The sequence below is a fragment of the Phoca vitulina genome, unplaced genomic scaffold, assembly GCF_004348235.1.
Source record: "Phoca vitulina isolate PV1807 unplaced genomic scaffold, GSC_HSeal_1.0 scaffold9, whole genome shotgun sequence".
NCBI classification, from domain to species: domain Eukaryota; kingdom Metazoa; phylum Chordata; class Mammalia; order Carnivora; family Phocidae; genus Phoca; species Phoca vitulina.
In genome coordinates, this window is record NW_022589712.1 from 54,065,742 (window position 1) to 54,080,326 (window position 14,585).

At 40.1% G+C, this 14,585-nt stretch overlaps 1 pseudogene; it reads right to left on the reverse strand.

Annotated features, from left to right (window-relative positions):
• Positions 1 to 11,224: 11,224 nt before the first annotated feature.
• Positions 11,225 to 12,039, reverse strand: LOC116634631 (annotated as a pseudogene).
• Positions 12,040 to 14,585: the final 2,546 nt, after the last annotated feature.

The window sequence follows — 14,585 nt, forward strand, 5'->3', positions numbered from 1 at the left end:
CTCTCACTCTCTCACTATGTGTTCTGCATGGCACTTGGTTTTCAAAGATCAGAGCAGTATCAGATTGTGGTTAAAGGACAAGACTCTGGTGCCAGGAAGACTTGGGTCTCAGTGTTGGCCCCACCACTACTGGCATGTGACCTTGGGCAAACATTTCTAAGCCTCTGTTTCTTCATCTATAAAATAAGGAAAGTAATGATCTCTAAGACAGGATTTTATGAGGATCATGGGTGTTGATAATGCATGTAAAGTGCTCAACATTTTGCATGATGTTAATAATGTCTATAATGTTGGGTCTTCTCCACCCTTTATTTCTCTCCCAGAAGACTATGCTATAGAACTCCATATACAGTGGGTGGTTTTCTACCAAAATTAGATATATATGTAAGTTGTATTTTTTCATCTATTTTCATCCTTGAATTATTTATTTATTTATTTTAAAGATTTTATTTATTTATTTGACAGAGAGTGACACAGCGAGAGAGGGAACACAAGCAGAGGGAGTGGGAGAGGGAGAAGCAGGCTTCCCACCGAGCAGGGAGCCCGATGCGGGGCTCGATCCCAGGACGCTGGGATCATGACCTGAGCTGAAGGCAGATGCTTAATGACTGAGCCACCCAGGCACCCTCATCCTTGAATAATTTAAACACAGCTAAAGATGTTTTCTCCAGGCTTTGGTAAGAACATTCTTTCTGAGATGAGATCAAATTTGGGAAATGTTGATTCAGAAACAGAACTTTTCAGTAAGTCATAAGCAAGTGACACTATAGGATTATAATGTGAATCCATGTTCTTCAGTTAGCTCAGAGTCTGCCCCTACAGCCCTTCAATAAATATAATAAATAGATCCTGATGAATGAGTACAGAGTTAAGTTCTCTGGAATTAAATTTGCATTATTTTGTGAAGGCATTTTATTTTCAACAATGCTTTTAAAAAGTAGACACAATAGTCCAAATCAGTGTTTTGGCATTATTTTTAGGAACGCCAACTTACATTCTTATTGCATCTTGGAGGATAGGAAAATACTTTTTCTTCTGTATTGGCAGTTTGCAGGCAAGGCTTCTGCTAACTTTAGCATTCTTGACAGTAATTGTTTAGCGGTCATTTCCAATTTTGTTTTGCTTAGAATACAGACCCATGGGAAAAGATCCAACACCACAATAGTTACTCTCTCAGTAGAAATGCTTCAAGTTGATCAGAAGACCAAACAGAAATGTTATCTTCTTAAAAGTGTTCCTGTATTGATAAGGAAGGAGAAGGGAATCTTAATGGGGGAAAGAAAATGATGCTTAGTGCTGAGCTCAGCTTAGTTAAAATTCTAACAATGCCTCGCCTCATTTTATGGGTAAAAGTTACTTTTAAATTAAAGAGCAAGACGCCTCTCTCTTGTACCCAGTGGGATTTGCAGAGAGTCAAACAGTACATCTATATCAGGAAATTCTATTCTAGCTTTTACTGTGCTGATGGAGAAAACATCTTTCCAGATGGATTTCTGTTTATACAGCCTTTAAAATTTTTACTTGCACCCAGTTTGTCTCATTGGCAGTACTTCCAGTTCTATTTTTTAAGACTTTAAGCCCACAGTAGTGTTTATAGAACACGAAGAGAAGTGACCCTTTTAGTGAGAGAAAAGAAGCTACAAAACTCCTCATTACTAGAAATCTCTCTTAAAAACATAATAAATGGTACTGATGGTTTGTCAACAGAATTTTTAATATTTTATTAAGAAATGCTGAAGGAATTATATACTGAATGCTCATAGGCCCACCATCTATATTCTACAATTAGCATTTTGTTGTATTTATTTTATCATATACCTATCCACCTCTATTTCTCTATCCATTTATCACTCTATATTATTTTTATTTTGGGGGGTATGCATTTCAAAGTGAGTTGCAGCTATCAGAAGTGATGGACTCATTTTGAATCATGGATGATACCATCTAGCCATTTGGCCAATGGTAAATTGCATCGGGTGAGACTAGTTTCAGCTAAAGTTAACAAAAAAACCCAGAATAGCTAAATGTGTTTAAAAAGCATTTGTTTTCTCTGGTAAAAGAAGGCTAAAGGTAGGAGTTCAAAGCTGGTATGGTGGTTCTAACACCATAACTGGCTTTAACTCTTTCTATTTTCTGGACTACCATCCTAGCATTTGACATTCATCTGCAAGATCTGTCATGGCCTGATACTGCTAGAACTCCAGTCGTCTCCCTTTCTAACAGTAGGAAGAAGGAAAGGGATGAAGGCTTCTTTTAATGACTTATCCCACAAGAACCAATAATTTTATAATCAACTTGTTTAGCTCCAGAAAAAAAAAAACCTGAAGGAATTTTATGGGGATCATATTATAGATGAACTCAGGAAAAATTGACATATTTATAATGTTTATATTTTTTTCCTGTTTTATTAAATATAGGCACATTTGAGAGACTGAGAAATATAGTATTATATATCCCTTCAATTATTTGGGTGGCTTACTTATTGTAGCCATTTCATTTTGTTGGTAAAAATCAAATGAGCTGAGGTTTCCTGCCCTAGCTTACTATTAGAGATATTTGCGAGGGCACAAAAGGTGAGTTTAAATAAGTTTTAATGTAACTTGAGTTAAACAAAACCATTTGCCTGATAAATTAATTGATCCTTATATTGAAGTAATATCAAAGTGGTACTTGTTTATAGGATGATCACATCACTTTGATCAAAACATAGTGTCATCAAAACATGGTGGTTCAAAAACAAACAAACAAAAATGGTGGTTTAAGACCAAAGGACCAGATGGCCAGCCTTCATTATCCTTAGGAATGCAATTTTTGAGAGCTTCATGGGTTGAGAATTTGGCCTAATGATAACAAAAGTCCTGAGGAGTGTTTTAAATAGCATTTAAAGGTTTTGTCTGAAGAAGAAGCTTTATTTTCTGTAATTAAAAATGATTCACACCTGGGGCGATCTTGGGATGAGCAGAAGAGGGTTAAAGGTAGATGATAGAGGGTGCCTAGCATGGTTAGGGATGTTTGAGGAGATCTGTGAAGTGGCCCATGTGCCAGGTACAAAGAGGAAAGGTCATTTTTACGTTTATGTCCAAGAAATTAAAATAGCTACCATGAGTAGAAAAATTAATCCATACCACCATCCTTCTTTTTTGGACTAGAAGATTAAAGAATATCTGAAATGGGAATTTCTCCCTATCCTCAACCTTTTATACTCCAAGAATTTGTTTTTTAACATTAAGAATTAAAGTGTTTTAGTTTATTGTTTTGAAAATCTTACGTGCATTTATCTTATTTTCTCCCCTTAATAAAGTATTTTCCTGGAATTTTACCTGAAATCTAAATGATCTTCAGAGTTTTATACCAAAGCCTCAAACACAAGCAATAAAACAACAACCACTTTTCCAGAGAAGCAAAAGTCCTTAGTGGGAGGAAGAGGGTGATGGGAGAAGGGACAGAATAGGATAGGAAATTAAATACAAGTTAAGACATTTTTTTCCCCTAGATTTTAGAAAATGATGATTTATCATTATAGCTGTAGAAAGTAAGCCTTCATTTGCTCATTCTCTTTGCTGAAATACACTAGTTCTGTGTCTTCTTTCTGCTTCAATTTCTTATCATCTATCTTGAGTCTGTTTCACAACTTGTTTGATATTACTGTTTTAGATCTGTGGAGTATTGTTTAATAAATTCTTAGAGTCCTACCATGTGGTTATATTTAGCTTTAAAAAGTCTAGAGTTATTTGTATGTTGGAAATGAGAGATTAGGAATTTAAGGAAATGACGAGAATTATTATATCTTTGCTAGAGGCATGTAGTAGAACTATTACACTGCATGTAAATCATATAAAATAGAAAATAGTACCATTTGTTTGTCTTGAAAGATGTGTAAGTCCTATATTGACCACAAATGTATTATTGCTTCTAAGTCACATGAAGCCCTAAACTCTCCTGCCTTAACCTGGACTCCTCAGAAAGCAGAACCTGAACCAAAGGTTTAAGAGCAAATGTTCAGGGGCGCCTGAGTGGCTCAGTCATTAAGCGTCTGCCTTCGGCTCAGGTCATGATCCCAGGGTCCTGGGATCGAGTCCCACATCGGGCTCCCTGCTCGGCAGGAGGCCTGCTTCTCCCTCTCCCGCTCCCCCTGCTTGTGTTCCTGCTCTCGCTATCTCTCTCTCTGTCAAATAAATAAATAAAATCTTTAAAAAAAAAAAAAAAAAGCAAATGTTCATGGGGGAGTGAGATCCAGGAATTATAGTGACACACAGGGTGGCAAAGTAGGGAAGGAGGGACCCCAAAAGCAAGTATGCAATACTGAGTCAACCACAACTGTGGACAACTGCTTACTTGATCCCCCATGTCTGTCTGAGGAGCTGAATGAAATGGGTTTCAGAACCTTCCATTCGGTGGCAGTGGTGGGAAGAAGATGGAAACATTCATTAATCATTTCCTATCTGCATCAGTCAAAGCTTTACCCCATGGGTATAATGGCCCCTCTCCCCAGTCTCAACAGAGAAGCCCTCAGGTAGGAGGCAAGAGGCTTGCTTCAGGAGGTTCAGCCTTTGGGAATAAATGAAAGATGAGGCAGAATCTGATAGAGGGCACAACCCCCCAACCTCATCATCCTGTGGATATGATAAAATTACCTTAACACATTACCGGAATCTTGCTGCATCCAGGCTCTGGTTGGCTCAAATGGGAACACTGGGACTGCATAAACTTCCCCAAGGGTTGGGGAAATCTCCAAAAGGTGCCTAATAAAAGTTCGTGGGTTGCTCTTGACGACAAGACTCTTGGCCTGTGCTGTGCTGCTGGTTCCTCATCTGACTCCAGAGCTGGTGATCTTCATTCTTCCTTTTCAAAAGTTTAGCAGTCTTTTGCTAAGTGGGAAGAATGACTCAGGAGAGAGGCTTGGACCCATGGAACATTACTGAACTTAGTGAACCTGATTTTTCCATATGTAAAGCCAGTGACCCAGCCACTGTATGTTCCCAAGGTGCTCATGTGCCTGCAGGAGAGCTGGAGGGAAATGGTTCAGACTTATGCTAGCTGTTGTGTCATACCCAGAACCCGACTCTGCTCAGGTGCTCAGGTTCCAAGGGGCGTTGTAGCTGGTCAAGTCTGGTTTGTTAGATAACTTTTCTTTATGGTAAATTTTATTTTGGGGTGTGTGTGTGTGCAGGAGAAGACTTGAAATGTGGCTTCTATTCCCCTCTCATTCTTCATTTCCATCCCCCCCAACCCCATCAAGTCTCCCAGATGTGTCTCTAATATCTGATTCCTAGTCATAGCTATAGCTTGAGATTTTTCCCAGGATTCTCCTTGGTTCCCATGCAAATTAGGGATGCAGGTAGGTACTTGGGTGGAGTTGGGGTATTGCCTAGTTCCACATCATAGTGACACTAGTGATAAACAAATCCTGGCTCTGGCCCAGCTGGGTTCTGATCCCCATTGCAAGTTACATATCTTATTTCTACCGTCCTAAGGACTCTATTGATCATTCTACAAATAAAGCTAAAGGAAATATTTACAAATATGTATTTGATTTAGAACAAAATACTCTTTTCTTCTAAATGTAGATGATACAAATTCAAAGAAAATAAAAGAACGTGTATTTTGATTTCAACATTAATAGACTTCAAGTAAGTGAGCCACTTTAAGTGTGTATCAGCCCAGCCTTGGCAGTCTTTTTGAGACCTCAGTGGTAGGGGAAAATAAAAAGATCTCAGGATTCCTACTTTGCTACTGGAGAATTTGAGGCATAAGCAGCTTTAGACAGAGCCTAGCTTAGTGGTTCTCAAACTTGACCTGCATCAGAAGCACTTGGAGGACTTGTTAAAACACTGATTGCTGGCCCCCCCTCCTACATATTCTGATTTGTAGGTCTGGGACAGGGCTCCGAAGTTTTTAATTCTAACACTTCCCCTGGTGCTACTGATGCTGCTGGTCCAAGGACCACATCTTGAGAACTGTTGGTCTAGTAGACAAAAGTAATTTCAGATTGAAGTCTGATGACCTTTTTGACTTCTTTTCTCCAGGCCAGAGCTAGTTTCATGGCCATTTCCATTATTAACAATGAGTGTTTACTCTAACTCATTTTCAATTAGATTTTAGTCATGCACTTTTTGTATTAAGTAGATAAAAAATTAGAAAGCAGGTAGAGCATCGGCATCAAAACCAGAAGAGAGTATTTGGGGAAAGAATTCTTAGTGCTTTATATCAGGGGTTGGCAAATGATGGTCCATGGGCCAAATCAGGCCCACTGTCTGTTTTTGGAGATGAAGTTTTATTGGAGTGCAGCCACACATTGATTTCTGTATTGTTGATGGCTCTTTTCATGCTGTAACAGCAGAATCGAGCAGTTGTGGCAGAACTGTGTGACCCATAAAGGGAAATAATTACTATCTGGCCCATTACAGGAAATATTTGTCTACCCCCCAGTCTCTCTGTTCTTTTCAGCAACTGTTGGCTGATTTAGGGAAGCTTTTCTCTTGAAACCCAGAAGTAAGCAACATCAGTTTACTTTAGCAGATATGAAACTTGAATCCTAACACTTTCTTTCGCCCTTCCTCAACCCTTCTCCCCTAACATGGAAAGTGGCCCAATAAGTGAAATGAAACTTGGCCCAATCAGCGATATTTAGAAAGTGGAAGGTGAAAGTGTTGACATCTGCTTGTATTTTGTGGTCCAAGCTTCCCTGGTGGCACGTGATATGGCGAGAGTGTTCTGGTCAGCCAGGCATCTCACGTTTTGTGAAAGATTGCCTCGTGTTCTCTGATCTCAGTTGGATTTATGCCTACTAAGAAATGCAGTTTGACGAAAGATCTGCATTCCTTCCTACACGTTGGCTTCCTAAGTGAACTCTTCCTTCCTCCAGTTTTGATAATTTAATCAGGTTGAGTGTCAGTTAGTCAACATCCATATGTATACGTTAATAAATACATATGTATATTTTCAGGCATATGTGTATTTTAATACAAGGTTATTTCCATTTACCTTGTTGCCTCTACCTCCTTTCTAATCTTATCTGCTTCTCCGCAGTTTGTTCACATCCCCAGAGAAGCAGATGTCAAGACACCATGAGAAGTATGGGAGATTTATTAGGGGAAATGCCTGGGAAGAGGTAAGGTGAAGAGGCTGGAGTGTCAGGAGAACCTTCACGCTGCCTTACAGATCTGACTGGAGGAAAGCAGGAGGGTTGCGTAGGCAGGCTCAGACTGCAGCTTCATTCTCATGAAACTGTGGCCAGGTGGATGGGGAGTCCTTGAGCCAAAGCTGGAATAGTCCTGTGTTGCAGTGGAATGGGTCAGTGCTAGTGCCTCCAGCCGTTGGTTGGGGGCAGCCAGGAAAGCATGTTCCCAGCCTGAATGTGGTGGTGGATCCACGGGGGCAGTGGCTTGGGTGATCAGTCAATGTGCTGCCTGCCGTAAGGTCTAAGCGTGCATTTTCGTGGCTGCCTCACTCTTGTATCTCTTCCATCTTGCCACCACAGTTATTTTTTAAGACAGAAAAGCAACCATAGACCTGTGATGGTTGCCCTTTACTTGCAGAATCAAGTCTTATGCACTCTGCCTTTCTAGCCTTTTCTCCACCATGCACATACCATTGCCTGAATGGTCGCTGTGCTTTTCTGCTTGGGGCACTTTGTCCACATGGTTCCCTATTCCTCATATGCCCTCTCTCTCTCAGCCCCGCACTGAAACCTTACTTCCTTTTAAAATATTTCTTCACGGGGCACCTGGGTGGTTCAGTTGGTTAAATGTCTGCCTTGGGCTCAGGTCATGATCCCAGGGTCCTGCATTGGGCTCCCTGCTCAGCGGGGAGCCTGACTCACCCCCTCCCTCTGCCTGCCGCTCCCCCTGCATGTGCTCTCTCTCTGTCAAATAAATAAATAAAATCTTAAAAAAAAAAAATATTTCTTTGCAGAACCATAAATGAAATTAACAGCTCCCTCCTTGAATGTTTAATTTACTTAGGAAACATTATTTGGTTATGCATTGAATGCTGTGAGGAGTACAAAGATGAATCAGATGTGAATTCTGCTCTGAAGGATTAAGTTTAATAGGAAAAGTTAGTAAGCACTGTATTAAAAAGACAAAGTAAGAAAAGCTATAAGCTGGGTACAGAAAAAATGTGGGAATTCAGAAGAGGGAAAGATTATCTTCGTATCAGAAAAATCTACTGTGGGGGCCCCTGGGTGGCTCAGTTGGTTAAGTGTCTGCCTTCAGCTCAGGTCATGATCCCAGGGTCCTGGAATGGAGCCCGGTGTCAGTGTCGGTGTTGGGCTCCCTGCTCAGCAGGGAGTCTGCTTCTCCCTCCACCTCTGCCCTCTTCCCCTTGCCCAGCTTGTGCACTCTCTCTCTCTGCCAAATAAATAAAAATCTTTTAAAGAAAAAAAGAAAAATCTACTACAAGAGGTGGGCTTTAAAGAATCAGTAGGATTTGGGTATGAGGATATGAGGGGAAGAGGGGATTCCAGATTAAAAGAATAACAGAGGCACGGGCATGAATTTTTTTAGAACAGTCTTAATGACTAGGGCTTTTCATACTGCACAGAAGACTCATTAGTGGGGTGTGAAATAGATTTCGTGGTCCTCTTATCAGCCAAAAAAAAAAAAAAAAAAAAGGAAAAGAAAAGAAAGAAAGAAAAAAGAAGAAAAAGAAAAGAAAGAAATAGAACAAATAGAATAGGCTGGGGAATGTTTGGAGTGTATGGTATGTGGTAAGGGTCTTATTTTGTGAAGCTGTTATTATATATGTTTATATTTCCATACATAATGGGTCACTATATAAATGTATTTCTTACTGTGGGCAAGCTTTTGTCCTTTCAATGGCATGTATTTATAGAACATCTCTTATGTGTTGGCCACTAGGTGAAGTCCTGAGTATGAAGTGTTGAAAAAAACTGACATAGTCTTTACCTTCGTGGAGAATGTGTCATGACAGTGGTTTTCAGACACTAGTGGCATCAGAAACACCTGGAAGTCTCAATAAGACACAGATTGCCTCAGACCTTCATTCAGAGACCTGCTCAGCAGGTGTGGGGTAGGGCCTGGGGATTTGCTTCACTAACAAGTTCTCAATTGATGCTAAAGATGTTGGCAGGGGACCACATTAGACACTAAAATAAATACAAATGAATAAATGATGGCAAGTTGTAATAAGTGTTAGGAAGGAGAAGAGTGAAGAACTTCGAGAGAGAACACCCTGGAAACCTCTTTTCTGTTGGATGGTCAGAGAAGGTGTCTCTGAGAAAGTGATGTTTATTTATTTATTTTTTAAAAAGATTTTATTTATTTGACAGAGAGAGACACAGCGAGAGAGGGAACACAAGCAGGGGGAGTGGGAGAGGGAGAGCGAGAAGCAGGCTTCCCGCCGAGCAGGGAGCCCGATGTAGGGCTCGATCCCAGGACCCCGGGATCATGACCCGAGCTGAAGGCAGACGCTTAACGACTGAGCCACCCAGGCACCCCGAGAAAGTGATGTTTAAACAGCAGAGCCTGCACACTCAAGGACCCAGAGGAACTGAAAGCATGGAGGAAAGAAGGGTTTGAAAGGAGATTAGCAAGCAGGTAGGGGCTGGGTCATGTAGGATCTTTAGCCTAGAATATTCCCAGGGTGCATGAAGAAATCCTAAGGCTATGCAAGCACATAGAGTTCTCAGAGAATCATCTTTTTATGTTCTCCTAAAATGGATCTGCCCAAAGGGCTCACTTACCTTTCCTACCTCCTTATGAATAAAGTCATACTTATTTCCTAGTGAATCTTGCTAGGGTGCCTTGTTCTAGGGTGTAAAAATCACTTGGGGGACAAAATAAGGAATAACTCAAAACGTTGACATCGGTTTTGAAAAAATGAATAACTCTTATCATGTAGCAAACCCAAAATCTATTCTCAAGGCAATTGATCTCTAGTTCTAGGTTTTTAACAAAATTGAAGGAGGCCCTACAAACACATGAAAAAATGTTCAACATCACTTGGCATCAAGGAAAAACAAATAAAAAACCATAATGAGATAACACCTCACACCATTCAGAATGACTAAAATTAACAAGTCAGGAAACAACAGATGTTGGCGAGGATGCGGAGAAAGGGGAACCCTCTTACACTGTTGGTAAGAATGCAAGCTGGTGCGGCCACTCTGGAAAACAGTATGGTCGTTCCTCAAAAAGTTGAAAATAGAGCTACCCTACAACCCAGCAATTGCACTACTGGGTATTTATCCAAAGGATACAAACATAGTGATCCAAAGGGGTCCTGCACCCCAATGTTTATAGCAGCAACGTCCACAATAGCTAAACTATGGAAAGAGTCCAGATATCCATCGACAGGGGAATGATAAAGAAGAAGTGGTATATATAAACAATGGAATATTACTCAGCCATAAAAAAAGAAATCTTACCATTTGCAAAAACGTGGCTGGAACTAGAGGGTGTTATGCTAAGCAAAATAAGTCAATCAGAGCAAGACAATTATATGATTTCACTTATATGTGGAATTTAAGAAACAAAACAGAGGATCATAGGGGAAGGGAGGGAAAAATAAAATAAGACAAAATCAGAGAGGGAGACAAACCATAAGAGACTCTTAACTATAGGAAACAAACTGAGGGTTTACTGGAGGGGAGGTGGGTGGGAGGATGGGGTAACTGGGTGATGGACATTAAGGAGGGCACGTGTTGTAATGAGCACTGGCTGTTAGATGCAACTGATGAATCATTAAACTCTACCTCTGAAACTAATAATATATGTTAATTGAATTTAAATAAAAATAAATTGAAGGAAGTCCTAAATATGCAGTCAGCAGGTAGGGCTTTAAAAATAATTTTTGATGATGGACCACTTTGTCATTTTGGTATGTAACTAGGAAGGAGACCTAGAATTTAGGGACATCACTGTAACAAAACTTCTATTTCCTTTATATATTTAGGTGGATGAAACAAGCATTTTCTCAGTGCTTACCTCTATGAAAATGAAAAATTGGGAAAAGACGTGATTCTGAAAATTGCCACAGTGTAGCATTAACAATAAATCACAGATACATGAATTAATTGGGATAAAAACAATGTCATTGAGTTCATTAAGAGACTAATTTCCAATACACTTATCTATTTAATAATTATCTGTAAGATTTATAATATACTTATGTCAGGTTGACCAGCTTATACTTGTAGTACTAACACCAACCAGAATAATTTTTTTGAAATGTATCAGTTGGTTGCTTCTTTGTAAGAAATTTAGAACACCGGTTTATGAGGATGAACTACATTGGTGAGAGAAAACTCAGAATGGAGCTAGCCCTGGAGTTGAGGACCAGCTTTGATTCGGGGCAGAATTTGGGTGTCCACCTTGTGCGGCTCTATAAGCTTGTATTTCTCTGTCAAAGACCTCACCTTCCTGGTGTCTGGGCTTTACATAGCTGCTTCTGCCTGAAGTCAGCATCTGTGAGATGTTTTGGAACTTCACACCACTGATATAAATTCTGGTGGAGGTGGTGATGACAAATGTCTCTCGTGTTCTATGTAGAGAATTCGGTGATGATCAGAAGTCCAGGTGCAAATGGCAAGCCCTGTGCTCAGATGCTTCCAGAAGACCACTTTTTTACCTCGGTGGTGCGGAGGGAGGATGATCAGAATGGTCCTGGGAGGGAGAGTAGCTCAGTTTTTTCACCTGCTGCCTGAGGGGTTTTGCTGTGGCTCCACAGCTTTTGAGGAACCTCTTCAGTAGCATGGCATCTAGGCATTTTGTGAAGTTTAGCCAGTTGAAGCCGTCATTTTCGTTGCCACCAACCGGGTTCGTGACAGTAGCAAGAACTTTCTCCTTTTTCTTTTCAATCCTGAATTTAGCTGCCGAATACTTCCTCTTGTACAGAGCAGATCAGGAATATTTGCCGATTTCTTTGACCAGGATGGGATTTTGGCTGCAGTGAGGCTTTCCCTGTTGAGTGTTTTGGCCTTGAGGTTACACTTTTTAACTTTGCCATGGCATCAGCCTTCTTGGCTTTGGGTTTCTTCTCTTTCCTTTCTGGTTTCTCAGCCTTTTCACCTGCCATCTTGCAAGATGGGAAAGAGCCAGAATAATATAATATATATATATATATATATATATATAATATATATATATATATAAATATATATATATATGGTTGGAACATGATGGCCACAGGAAAATTTTAAACATTTCTATCTCTATCTATCATTTATATATCTCTCTATGTAAATGGAGCTGGGACCTATTATCTGTGTCCACATATATAGCAGGAACATATTATATGTAAATTGTATAGAAAAGCATAATGAAATGATCAACAAAAAGACTTTGAAGCAGAAATGAGGATAACTTTCTATTGTAAGTATAATGGAAATAGAAGTTTAAGGAGAAAGTGAATTGACATTCTAGCATGCCCACAGGTACAGAAAGTAGACTCCACAACTGTCCGAAGGACTGGACTAGAGGTGTGAGGTTATGAGGAGGTTTCTGGAGATGAGGTGATTAGCCTCAGGAAGAGTGGTGAAAGGAAAAGCCAAGGCTGTGAACATGAGGTCTGGGGTAGGAGGGCTCCCGTTCTTGTCCCAGCTCTCATTCTAACTTCCTGAATTTTGAGTGGGTATAACTGCTTCCTTCCACTGATTCCCTGCCCCCACCTCTCTCATTTCTTTTTCCTTCCCTTCCTACCTTGTACCACAAAATTGGTCAAATGAGGGTAGGATGGGGATGAAGTGGAGAGAAAACATAAAATATGGTTAGGTTTGCAGATAGCCTTTTTCCTGTGTGTGTGCATGAGGTAGTGAGAAAAATAATTGCAAAAGAAAAGCCGTATCATGTCTGTTTTTCTTTCCACTTTAAGCTCTAAGATAGGCTTCTGGCTAGAGAATCTTGGGAGGACTGTAGTTTTATCCCTTTGGATAGGGCAAGTCCTGGCCTCGTCCTGGCCTCTGGCTCCTTCTAGAGATGGGAAGATTTTCTCTTTAGAGAAGGGAGCTGGAGCAGCACAAGTCCATCGGGACTGAGAATCAGGAGAGTTGGGTTCAGTTCATGCTCTGCCAATTTTTCTGTGACATTGAGAAAAGCATCTATGCTCTGGATGCCTAGTTTGTAAAGAAAAAAATTGAATAAAATGATCTATATGTTTTCTCCCTATTCTAAGATTAATGTTTATAAGTTATGAGAATTGGAAAGAGTTTATAAAAGTCCAGTAACTTTTATTTTTCCTCATTGCCGTTAAGGAGCAAAATTACAGTGAAACTTTCCAGTTCATTGTTTAAAAAAAAAGAAGAAGAGAAAAGAAAAGGCATTTTCCCCCCTTCTCCTTGAGAAATATCAAGATCTACTCTGCCCTCTAATAGTTGCCTGGGTAGAATTTTCCATCTTAGCACAAAGCGGCTCGACCTGGTTTCAACTAATCCCTTCTCTGTATACCCCTAATTTAACAAGAGGAACTGGAAGAGTCAGACAGTGTGTGGGAAGACTGAAGAAAATAAGGAAGGTATAGAAACCACCAGAGATGGAGATAAGTTAAACATTCTGGCAAATTGTCACGGTGTATTGCTCATGCTGAATGGTTAGGCAGTTGGGAAGGTAGTTAAGAGAATGGCTCTAAATGCTTCATCTAATTGCAAGCAGCTGTCGATTAGTGGAGCTTGACCAACTGTTTTTAATTCCACTCAGTGGTGATGAAGAGAACGAGACTTTTAAGGGAAACTGGCAGGGGCTGTGTGTGCATGAAGTTGCTTACGCTGTTTTCAGAAGGCAGAGAGTGCAGTGACTACTAAGAGACACTCTTCGAAACTATGGCACGCTTTCATGATCATGATTTCCCCAAATTTTACCAGCATTCGTTGAGCTTTTGGCGGGAGGCAAACTTCTCTGTTATCCAAATTCTGGAATGATTTTTCATGGGGAATGATTCATCTCCCGATGGTGAGTGGCTGAATGGCTCGTGCCAATACAGAAGCAATTGTTGTTCAGTGTGGGCAGTAAATCTAGAATGAGAGGTAATGCTGCCATTTAAAAGTCTTCTCCTTTGGAATATTTCATTTCACTTTTTGAGTTAGAAAATAGGAAAAATAAGAAAGTGGAAAATTTTAGCTAGTTTTCTGTGGTTGTAAAACCTGCTACGAATTATCTAAATTTGAGAGTTTTCTGGAAGATAAAGTTTTGAGTGGCCCAGTGTAATCAGCCTGATACCCTTTTTTGATGTAGTTCTTTATTTTCTTTTTCCTACCAGGATTAGTGATCTTCCCTAATACTTATTTATTTTCTTTGCTTTTATTTCTTGCCATGCATTTTAAAAAGTTATTTCAGTGTCTCTGCATTGCAAACTGAAGAGACCATGAACTTAACTGAAAGCAAAGCTTCTATGAAACCAGGAAGGCCTTGAAGTTCTAACAGTGGCTGTCCAACTGGTCTGAAAATATGCAAAAGGAGACAATTGGCAGAAAGTCTCCGGAGAAAGGGGCTGTACTCCGTCCGTGCTAACTACCATCCATGTTATTTCCTGAATTTTAGTGCCCTAAAAGAGAAAGTAAATTTCCTCTGTACCTGCGCAAAGCTTATCAAAAGGATATTCTTCACAACAGTGTTTACCATAGCACAAAA